Below are 12,185 nucleotides of genomic sequence, written 5' to 3'. Positions count from 1 at the left end.
CTCACATGTGCGTGCGGTAAGAAATAAGCAAGCGCGATAAAGTACCGAGAACCATGCTGCCAGCAGAGAACTGTACCAAAAAAAAAAAAAAAACTCGTAACTGAGTCACAATATTAGCATATATTGTTTCATATATCACTAAAATTTATATAAACATATTTCAGAGACATTTTATCCCTGTATTATCTTCTTATTCAAGAAATCATTTTATTTTTGTTTTTATTTAGCGTCTACCACCCCACTCAAGATATATCCCTCGCAGTGGGTTGAGCCCTAACATCAGGCACCAAACAACCACATTGTCAAATGAAATTTAAGTATACATATGTATTAGGACTTATCCACCTTAGTCTTGGTCAATCTCCCATAGTGGGTGTGAGCCACAATTTCAAAGAACAACAACAAAAACAACAACAATAGACTCACGTGTGGCATTCTTATGGTACATTCGGTTACTGGTAGATCAGAAACGAAATCATCGTCCAATCACGCGACCTCTTGGGACGTAGGGTTGCAGTTGCAACGTCATTTCTGGATATCGAAGCCGACACCTTAAGACATCAAACGGCACGAGCACAAACAGAGTGGTAGCAATGGCTGAAGAAAGTGGTGACAACTCTTACAGCCATTGGCACTGTAATCTAGCACTAACAAAGCCACGCGTACTGTATACGGCATACGGAGTGCTGTTCCCAGGATTCAACACGCAATATGAGCATTTTCCATGATTCCCCAAGTGAAATAGATTAGAGTACGAAGTCAAAGGCGATGGTCTTACGAAGGCTGACTCCCTTAAGTTATTGCTCCTTCCTAGTATTCCTCTTTATTGTTTTTTTTTTAATGTTGCCCTACCTTCATGTTCATAATCGAACTGCTCATAGAAGAGACAAACATTGTCTATGGGAGCACAAAGGCAAGCTGCACCTCTTGGCCACGTGTAGGCACGAGCCGACGAACTTAGCTATAAAAATGTAATAATCGCCCTGGAAAAGATTCTCGGCTGTCTGTCCGGAAAGAGGAAATGGCTGAAGAGTGGGCGTAACTTCCAGGACGTCCCGTTGCCCACGGCGACAGCACTGCACTCAGAAAGATTCCATACATTGTTTCGCCCTGTAGAGCACAAACTTCTCCGCCTTACCGGAACAACGAAAAGAAAAAAAAATAAAGTACTAAAAAGTGAGTGAGTGAGTAATAACACATTCCGAGCAGAAGCTTCGTGGAAGTAGGAGGAAGGGAACGCCTTAGCATTCCACGCACGTCACTCAGCGACCAGTACCCAGGAAACTGCGGAAATGGTGTTTACGGCTACCCTCCCCCCCCCCCCCCTCCCGCGCTCCGTTCGTGCCTTTTGTTTACTTAGGTTTTCCTTACTATAACAGTTTCGGACCGAAAACCGGTCTGTTTTTGCCAACCGGAAAAAGAATTCTGCGCCGTTTGCTCGCAGTAGAAGTTCGTGTAGAACGTATAGACCTGCCTCTGTCTGCCAAGCAAGCTTAAGAAGTAGGTCAGCTTGTACCCTTCTAGAGCATTGCCCACGCGTTGGTTTCTTCATGCCTGCATTGCGCGCGGACGCAATCTTCTGCGGGGATTTGAGCAAATCTCTTCCGCACAACAAAGAAGTGCGGTTGAAGAAAATGCCTGCGCAGAGTACAGTGAAGAGACGTACTGCGGATAGGTCGCTCTTTCGTTTCTTTGGCCGTAGGCTCAAGGCAGCACCCCGTCATTTTCCTTGGTCTTAGTTACTGCACCACTGTAAAACAAATGTTTCCGTACTTTACGAATAGACGCAAATAGTTGATCGTTGCTTGAAGTTTGTCCGCTCAGAGCAGAGAAAAGAATGTACTAAACGGCCTCTGAAACCAATGACCAAACGCACAAACATTTTTATCGAGCTTTCCATTGAAATTTTATGCCTGTATTCAAAAGCAATATGTGATTGGTCATGAAAACTGTTGATCTAATTTTCAATTCTATGTGCATTTTCTTGCGCGATAATAATACCCATGTCCTTAGGGCATGTAATCTGAAAAATTGCAAGTAAATAGCGTCTCCCTGAAGGTAGGCGATGAGGTTTCTCTGGTCCTGCTGCACGCTGATTTACTTTTATTATAAACAATACGGAATTCTATAATTTATATTTCTAATACTCTATTTATACTCGCTATTTTCTGTTTATATAAACTGGAACATATACTCTTTTTTAAGACGATCTATAAATGTAAAACGACTGAAGAACTACAGCCATTTCAGAGCTGTGCTTAGAGCCTTTTGTAGTGCCTCTTCTATATTTGCTAGCGCAAACCATCGCAATGAACTTCGATGGAGCCTTGCTTTGGCGGTCACCCTACGTAGATTGATGTGGGGCCTCAAAGGCAGAAGGGGTTCATATTTTGCATCAGCCTCACAGCACTATGTATGAAGTCATGACAAGTAACAGGGTAAGAGTGCGATCAGTAATATCTCCTAGCTTTAATAATTTTGCTTTGGGATTCTGAGAGAACACGTACGACCGCGAAGCCAAAATGACAAACAATTGCACGTTCATGATTTATTCTCTTACAACAAATTATAAAATTCAAACACCAAGAAAGACAAACTTAAAAAGAGAATGAGTTCAAATTTGTCACATACCCTTTACCACACCTCTTAATTTACCCTTACTTATTTTCAAACATTTTTTTATTTCTTCTTTTGTAAAGGCTGACTACTTTATTAAAGCATTGCCTTATTAAATGCAGGACTGGTTTCTTTCGCATTGTCATTTATTTTATTGTTTTGCAATACCACCCAATTTCTGGCCTATCCCCGGACGAAAGTGGTTTCAGCGCCATTTTTGAAGTAAATCATTATTATGAAGTTCCGAATGCGAATAACTACGATCAAACTATTTTTATAAGTCACTAATACCCTTACTACACCTCTAGAGGGCAAAGTAAGAAACAAAAGGCAACTGATATGCTTGAACTAACGTCTGTTTCAATTATTTTTTCGATTGTATCTTTTTTTTATTTTTACAATCAGTGAGCTGCGAATATAAATGGTGGCCGAGGCGCCAGTCAAATTTTGAGTGCTGCCAAATAGGCGTCGTTTGTCACCCATTCCAAACAGCAATGAAAGGAAGAAGGTCCTTTCTTGGGGGACGAAAGACTTTTCGCTGCTGATCATCTGAAGAGCGAAATGATTTCTTCGCGTATCTCTGTTTCACGATCACCGCTTCATCACTGGACGGTTTTCCAGGAACTTCGGCTAACTTAAGAGAAACGAGAAAATCTACAGAAGGCAACTGCAATGACGACAAGTGAAATACTGAAGCCGGAAGAACTACCATTTATATCATCCTTTATATTTCTTTTTGGAAGACAAAAATAATGACGAACACGTGTCCTGATGTCGTATTATTTCTCGATATTCGCAAGGACGAAGGAATGGTCTTTCATATGAGCTTGCAACTTTTGTATGTTTCGCGGAATGAAGTAATCCATAACTGAGCAGTTATTCTTGCACCAATCAAAGATATTAAAGTGTTCATGCAGCCCGCTATTTTCCTTCACTTTTTTTTAAGAGCTTTATTTCTGGATTGATGGAAAGCAACGTACATTTGTACTCAATATTAAGGTGAAAGATTATATATGCGCCCTTGCAACTCCGCTATCAACATCTCAGCGTTTCCTTGCAGTCAATTAGTTGAAACCTCGGATGCAAGTCGTTTGTTACTTTTTTTTTCCAAATTTCTGTCAGGGGAATGTATAATCTCGTGACCTCTGCCTCGTGAAGAAATATCGATTAAATGCGCGCGGGGGAGATATAATAAAAGGTGAGAAGGAACAAGAACAATCTCGTAAGTCGCAGTGTGCGATACTTTAACGATCGCCTTTTCGACAAAACAGAACAAAAATACCCAAAAACACGGTATTCAGATAAATTATATTTCGAGAAGCTCCCTTGCTCGTTTCAGAGCCGCCTAGTGATTTGTTGGTCTCCTTCTGACGAGTAAAGGAAATGAACGCCACCCAGAGATAAGCAATAGCGGTACAGCATCCATCGCAAGACAAGATCAGTGTACTGTATCCTCCTTAGCACTACGGCAGCGTACACTCGGCCGCCCCAATTGTGCGCAGTACGGCCAAGGTTACGAGTCGTGTCAGCCAACCGTAAACGGCGAACAGGTGCCTCGGCTCAGAGAAACGCGATGTACTTGCTCAACGCGCACCGTTAATCCATTACGCAATGCTTCCGGTAAGTCAGCGTTGCTACGTGGGAAGGATTAGCGGTGCACAACGCCCGAGCTGCCCTTCCGGTTCTCGCGCCTGGTTGGCTGACGAAAGCCGTAGCCTTCGACACACTGCACGAATGTTATGAGACGAAGTGCAGTCCACTTGAGCGATGCGAACTGCACTTTCGTGTTCCGTTTCGGCGCGCCACCGTCGACTGTGGCTGGGCGTTTCGAAGGCCCCCTTCTTAATGCCCCTCCGCTCGATGGGCTCCGAATGGGAGTCGTTAAGTGCTGACATCGCTCCTCCGTCGCGCTGCCGGTTGGATCGTGTCGTTAAGAGTTGGTCGCCCGGAGCTCGCTTTGTGATGAACGCCGCCGCTAGCTGAGACCGGACTCGCGATGTGTATGTGTGCCTGTGTGTGTAGATCTGGATGAACGCTCGAGATGGCGAGAGGGAGCTACGTTACATAGCTGCTGCTGTTCGCGCCGTACCCTGCACGAGCTGGGATCGGACCACGCGAGATGCGACGACCTTGAACGCTCGGCAGCACCGACGTCGTCTGTAGTTTCCGATGTCGTCTGTTAGCTGCCGACGTCGTCTGTGAGTTTCCGATGCCGTCAGTTAGCTGTCGACGTCTGCCCGTATAGGAAAGGGTGGTACAATTGCCAAAGTTTCGTAAACAACGTCCATTTTTTTTTCAATGATCAGGAACTAGAGTTGAAACCTCAGCTGCGGTCAGCCACTCAGGAGCGCCGTCATGCTGCGCATGTACACACCTCCGATCATGGCGTTTACTTCCTAGTTATCTTTCCTTTCGAGCACAGTTTCAAACGCACGAGCACACATGGTGGCTTCGACTACAGTTGCACAATAACTATTTGAAACAGATAATAAAACAACCGTGGCAATCACCTGTAAAACAGCGATGTATAACTAGGCAAGATGATCGGGTTTGTTTAACTCGAATGACCCGAAATGACTCATCCAAAATGCACTACCTTGCGATTTTATTTTCATTTCTCTCGATTCTGTTGTCTTGTTGTGTAGTGATATCTTCCAGTTCAATAACATCACCCGCAGAAAAAATGTATTTGTTACAAAAGTTTTAGTGAATTAAATGGTGACGCTTCACTGCATGGGTGTTGCCACGCCTACGAAAGTTTGAACTGGAACATTCCTTCCGGAGAAACTTCGGAACCGCGTTAATCAATGTCACACAGAATGCAGATTAAAGCAGCCATTGCTATCACGTTAATATTGAGAGACAAACCGGCTTAATATATAGGAAGCCTAACATAACGAAGCGACATATACGCTTCGGCATATACCTTATAGGTAAACTCTGTTAAAGGTGAAATTCTAAGAAGGCATTGCTCAGCACAATTTTCATGTATCGCATAATTTTCATCTTCTGGTCGGCTGGCCTATAACATCAAATTTTTGTCTATTAACTTGGTAGTAGTAACATGCAGTCGCATGCCAATCAATGGTCACGATAGTGGTTTTACTTATTCTGCGTAGCACACCCATACATTTATAACTTCGAAACATCGCTGTTCCCGATGCCAGTCAAGGGTGTTATAATTATTTATTTTCCATGAATCCTCATTTCTCTTCCATATTTTTTATGAGGATATCGTGAAGGTGCTGCCAGGTCCACCTCACGCATTTTCGCAGTTCGCGTCCTGCTCTTCTGATTGGCGATGAACGACGTCAAACGTAAGTGTTTCACTGCAGTATTTGGGCACTTAATTTTCTTTTTATGCCGAGAAAGCGAAGCTTGGTTGAGAAGCAGGTGTGCCCAATAGCCGGCTCTTAGACTAACTTACCACGGCAATAATTTTCGATATCACCAATAAGACTGGAGAACCAGTCAGTCTGTGAAACAGTACAACGCCCTCGCAGCCAAGAAAAACCAATGAATAGCGATCTCCACGTTTCAACGGCTTGCGCGCGCCACATTTACTACAGGTCGCGGACAGCCCAAGCGAAGTGAGCAAGTCAGCTTTGGCGAAATAAGCCCGTTGACATAGTCGAGCCGATGGTTAAAGGTTTTCTGCTTTAGACAATATATGAATATGACGCCATTGTTGGCATACGCTATAAGCACAGCCTTATGCTTAGCTCGGTAGATAACTTTGGTCAATGCCAGTGGGAATCGCGTCAAAATCCTTCTGTCTTTCAGTGCATCGTCATCCCTAGCGATAGTTGGAAGCACGGTCTGGATGAACCACACATTAAGCAAGACAAAAGTAAATCTAGCGGAGGCATTGCGGCGTTCCATGTTTGCTTTCCATCGCGTGCCCTTGTATTCATGGCCCGAACCGGACAACATAATGAGCGAGCACCGTGGCCTCGGGACAAAGTGACCCGAGCTTGACCAACCGCATTCAGCCAGGCCTGCGGACGACCGATTTCCCGGGCAAGACGTAGTCCGTCTAATTAAGACTAGGGATGTGGCCGTGACAGCTGCCGTCGGGCGGAGGATCACCCGAGTTCCCGGATGCTCCAGCCACGGACTTGTGACTGCCACGACCTCGGCTTTCTTTTGTATGGAAATGCCTCGGAAGACGGCGTGCTTATCGAGGCCTACAACTCCTCCACCTAAATCTGACAGGAGGAAAATATCTCATTATTTTCTCTGTTGACCTGAGAATTGTGGTATACCGAGTTACTGTAAAAATTTGTTACTTCAATAAACGAGTTTTAACTTGCACGTACAGTTAGGCCGATACGAACGGTCCTAACAGTGAGGCAGAGAGAGAGAGAGAGAGAGAGCTCTGCTCATTATCTCTCTTACTAACATCTTGCAGCATTCTGGAGCTCGGAACGTAACTAACGATGATCGTCTGATGTCGAAACCAGCTGCCATTGCCAAACCCCGATGGGCCGACCAATCACGACGGCCGATAGTATACAATATAAATCATCATCGTCATCAAAAGAGTGAATAACTTCCCGACAAGACAAACGTCTCTCCGATACATATTCGATTACCCTTGTCGTGCGTAAACCCTACTTGAACCCGCGAATTTGCCATCTTACCATCCAGTCTAATTTTCTGTCGCTTTCAGATGCGTTTCTCTTCCCTAGGGAGCCATTCTATTAATCTATTGCATAACCGGTGATGTGTACTACTATATGCATAACCTTTCCCAAGTGCCACTATTTTACAATAATCTTCACTAGATCATTTAACTGTGGTTTATTTGTAATCTATAGTTTTTCGTCTACATCTCCGGACGTTACGCGTTTACTTTGCCTTGCATCGTTTTAAGTTATTTCTGTTGTTGCCCGAGAAATTTCGCCACATTGGCGTTCTACTGACAGAATAGAATGATTATATACTTTGCTTTTCAACGTTGTCGATGAACTGCTATTTAGGAGTTTGGAGTGTCAGCCAGCTCATTTTTATACTCTGACAGCTTGCCTTCGACTGACACCCTGCGATATAAGTGTGCTCATGTATCCACCAACATCAAATAATTGACAGATAGGACATATACAGGGTGTCCTAACTATCATGCGCAAAGATTTAAAAATACGCAAATTCCACGTAGCTATGTTGTTTACGCAAATTCCACCAACGTAATGTTGTTTGCTGTCGCTTGAAGATACTCAGATTATTTTTCCATCCCGCCTAATTACATACAGTCGAACCCGGATATAACGAACCCACACATGACGAATTACTGTGTATAATGAACAGCAGTAAAATCTTCTTGAAAACGCTTGCATAAAAACATTATTTTATATATCGAACTACCTATATATTGAATTTCTTTGCGATCCCCTTCAGATTCGATATACCCGAGTTCGACTGCAATCGGTCTCAATTAATTAATCAACGTCTCACATATGACAATTAGATCAAACGTGTCAATGAGAAGTATCTAGAGCAACGTTAAAAACTCCCGATACAGCTTTCTGATTCAATACGTGCTACATAAAAGGGCTTTTCCGAGCGTGAAAGAAGCCTGCTCCAAACACACCAAACACACCAGGGACGACGTAGTGAAGGGCTCTGGATTAATTTAACCACCGGGAGTTTTTTAACCTGCCGCCAAAACACGGTGTACGAGCGTTTTTTGTGCATTCCGCCTCCGTTAGAATGCGGCCACCGCTGCTGGGAATCAAACCCCAGACTTCATGCTCAACAGCGTGACGTCATATGCACTGAGACACTACTGCGGGTATAGATTATTTCACGATAGAATTACATTGAAGAGGACTTCCTCATGCGTGTGTAAAACAGCTATAGAGTACCCGGAAGGACCGGGTGTAATGCGAAAGTTCGCGCGCCACCTCGTTTTACCTCACTACTAGCTCTCGACGAGTGGCAGCGCATTTAATGTTCTGGACCGCGGTGTTCAAGTAGAGAAACCACCGGCAGTTGACTACCAGGCCAATACGGGCTTTACAAAAAACAGCAACACCACCTTGGCTTGAACCATGATGACACGGCTTATAAGTGTTTCGTGCAATAACGGCGGTGTCAAATATGGCTTTGGTGGAGTCAAAGTGCCGTGCTCTTTCTATCACGAATTTAGTGTCCCTGTGCATTTTCCCACGTGTACTGAGTGCTCACTCTCTCCCTATTTTCCTCTTTCTATCCCCCTTTCTCTTACCCCTAGTGTAGGGTAGCAAACCGGACGCTCGTCTGGTTGACCTCCCTGCCTTTCCTCTCCTTGCTCTCTCTCAATGCTGCGGTTTTCGCGCTAAAGAATACCTGAAAGGCCGAAAAAAAAAAGCAAGATCGATGGGCGATCGTAGTAAAGGCGCTCCGCAGCCGACACACCGTTGTGACAGTCCCCTATAAATACTTAAACGGAACTGCGAAATGCGAAGAGCAAGGCGGGGCGCTGGACCTTTCGTCTAATTGGTGGCGCGCAAGTGTGGTCACGGTGCTTTTGCTTAGGAACAAGCAGAATGTCTATAAGGTGAACGTAAGACCTTATCTGACATGCCTTTTTTTATCTGCATGATAGAAGATGATAACGCACAGATATGGGCGTAGATACTTTTTGCTTCATGATGCTATTGAATGAGCTTTGAATGCACCCTGACTGAACGCAAACCTTGAAAATTGCCGCTATTAGTGCTAATGCACTTGACCTAAGAACAATGCACCTTCTGCACATAGTGTGCGTGCGTGCTTTTTTTTATCTCACTCTCTTTATTTCATCCCTCACAATCTCACCTGGAGCAGCGCGCCAAGCCTGTAGCAATAATCTAGCCTATCCAGATACCACTATATGTTGCAGGTGTGTGAAATGGTCAGTTTCAGGGGCCAAACGTCGCTTGAAAAACAAGAATGCCTCCAGAGCCTGCTTTTTTTACTGCAAACCTGCAGTTTGGTCAAGCGCACTTGTTGTCAGTGTGCCGATATTTGTGGCTCGTCCTCGTAATTAAATAACAAGTGCCCTGGCAGATACCACAATACTGCCTAGATTTACTGTGACTACGAAAACATTGTTGATCGTAGTTTAACGCAGTCGTGGAGAACACATTTCCCTTGCGACATGTTTCAGCGTGCATCCGTTCATGAAAAAAAAACCCTGTGAAATATTCACGGTGTTTCACTTGCACCACACGAAGCCTGCGCTTATCTGCGTTGTAAACAAGTGTGGATTAACTTTGGCAGAGTGGGGTCCCTGTCGCCAACGAAGGCATGTGTATCAACGCTACAAAAGTTTCGCAAGCCTGATACATTTACCACTCCCCCCGTCACACCGCTTCAACCTTCGGACTCCTCTATCTTCCCCAGAACCCTTGCGCATTCAATGAGAGTGAACCGAGTCACCAGGATTACGTGGTGAAAGCGAGCTGCTAACAAAATACGGCAAGGCGCGATGCCATTATTAGATTAGAGACCGAGGCAAGACTGATTGGCAAACATCGCGGCAGACGGACACGTAGCTCGCCCTCTACTCCGCGAGCTGGTAGGCGCAGAAAATTTCAAAAGCCAAAGTTCAATACTTCAAGATATTTAGCCCCGCGTGCTTTGCAGCGAGCGTGAATTTCGGGCTTTCGGCGGCGCCGGAGACGCAAGGCCGAGAGCATTTTGAAATGAGAATCCCCGGCGCTCTAGAATGAGCTCGAGGCCTTGTTTTCGTTATTTGATTCCTTCGTACACATATTTTATTGCCCTTCGGGAGGGCAAGGCTGAACGCTACGACGTGTTCGAGTTTAGCGAACTCAGCGCTAGTCGGCGCCGAATAAACCACGCTGCTGACGCCAGCCTTTGAGCTGCTGTAGGCGTGTGGGCATCCCAAACACGCCCCTCCGCCCCCCCCCCCCCCGTTCCCCCTCTCCCTTCCTCTATCCCGCCTTCTGTTCCCTGTGCCAAGGACTCTATACCCTTCTGTAGGAGAACGGTGCAATGCGGCTCAGGCTGGAGCGGGCGTTAGCTAATTTGGGGACTGGGTTTGGAAAGTTTAGCTTGCGTAAGAACGGCTGCCGGGTGAGATTGGTCAGTGTTGACGCAATCGCAGCTTCAAATATCGAGGTAGGTAATTCGAGAAAGGGGACTAGTTGTGGGCGGTTAACTCAGGCGTTGCGCTGCTGAGCACGAGGTCGCGGTATCGAATCCCGGCCGCGGCGGCCGCATTTCGATGGAGGCGAAATGCAAAAACGCCCGTGTGCTTGCGTTGTAGTGCACGTTAAAGAGACCCAGGTGGTAAAAATTAATCCGGAGCCCTCGACTACGGCGTTTCTCGTAATCAGAACTGGGTTTGGCGCGTAAAATTCTAGAATGAAGAAGGGCAAGATTTACCGAAGCACCGCATATAAAGCATGAGCAAGTAAGAAAAAAAAAGATAAAAGCATAGGTGTGTCATCACCTGTGGATCCGGAGAAAGGTAAGAAGAAAATACTTAAGATATGTATCCCGCATATCTCACTCTATGGGCGCATTCGCATGGTATTATTTTTTTTTTTATGTGTTAGCAGTGGGAGTGTTCAAAGTGGAAAAATGTATGTGAATTGTCGGAAGACGGTTACGCGGTAGAAGTGTGTAATATATATATATATATATATATATATATATATATATATATATATATATATATATATATATATATATATATATATATATTGTGTAACTAACCGTCAATTGCACTTCGCTCTTTGAAGAGGCAGCATGTGTGTCGAGTAAGCTCCGGCACAACACGGTGCAATTTGGTGGACTTGGTTTCAGTGATGGATCCGGGACCTCATAGACGTGCGGCGTAGTGAAGACGTAATGTTAACGCATTTCTCTCGCATTCGCTTCTACATATTGGCTGAATTTTGCTGAAACGTACTGCTTAATGTTTGCTTTTTTGTAGTTTACAAGAAAAGCAAATAAAGAAAAGCGTACGTTTGTTATTTTTGTTTTCTAATTTTCGACACTTTTAATACTGTTATGAGTGCCATAGCTCGTAATGCGTAGCTCGCACCGACAGGCTGCGAGCTACGCTTAGATCTGAACATACCATACTTTATGCTTTATTTCAGAACCAAAGATTATCAACGGAGAAGCCACGTAGTTGCTGATGATTTTCATAAACCCTTCACTAAGTGACTTTACCAAGCGAAACTAGCATGACGGTTCAAACGTGCGCCAGCGATGACGTAGCACGTTCCTCTACATTTCGACAATACGTACGCAGGAGGCCTAGCAGTAGCCTAAGGCCTGCGCTCCAAACGCCACAACTTAGTCACAAGATTTTACAAGATCTGCTTCACGTGCCACGATGTAGTCAGTAAGGAATACGACGCACACAATTTAGGAAGCGTACTTTGTTGCCTTTTGCCAATAACTATTTTTAACTTATGTTTGCTGTACGGTATGTTATGTTAAGCGTTATGTTAAGAGTTATGTGTTATGTTATTTGTTATGTCATGTGATATCTGTCATGTTATTCGTTATGTGATGTGCTATGTGATACCTTCAACTTACACAGCTTCGACCAATGATTTAAGGAAAGA

General features: G+C 44.6%; 1 long non-coding RNA gene across 1 annotated transcript in view; it reads right to left on the bottom strand.

Moving 5' to 3' along the window:
* The window catches only part of LOC125939677 (uncharacterized), a 231,742-nt gene that overhangs the window by 65,425 nt on the left and 154,132 nt on the right, over positions 1 to 12,185 (bottom strand). The window lies entirely within an intron of this gene.

Source organism: Dermacentor silvarum, chromosome 11 (genome assembly GCF_013339745.2).
Source record: "Dermacentor silvarum isolate Dsil-2018 chromosome 11, BIME_Dsil_1.4, whole genome shotgun sequence".
NCBI classification, from domain to species: Eukaryota; Metazoa; Arthropoda; class Arachnida; order Ixodida; family Ixodidae; genus Dermacentor; species Dermacentor silvarum.
The sequence above is the reverse complement of the archived record's forward strand: the minus strand, read 5'-3'. Positions and strand labels throughout refer to the sequence as shown.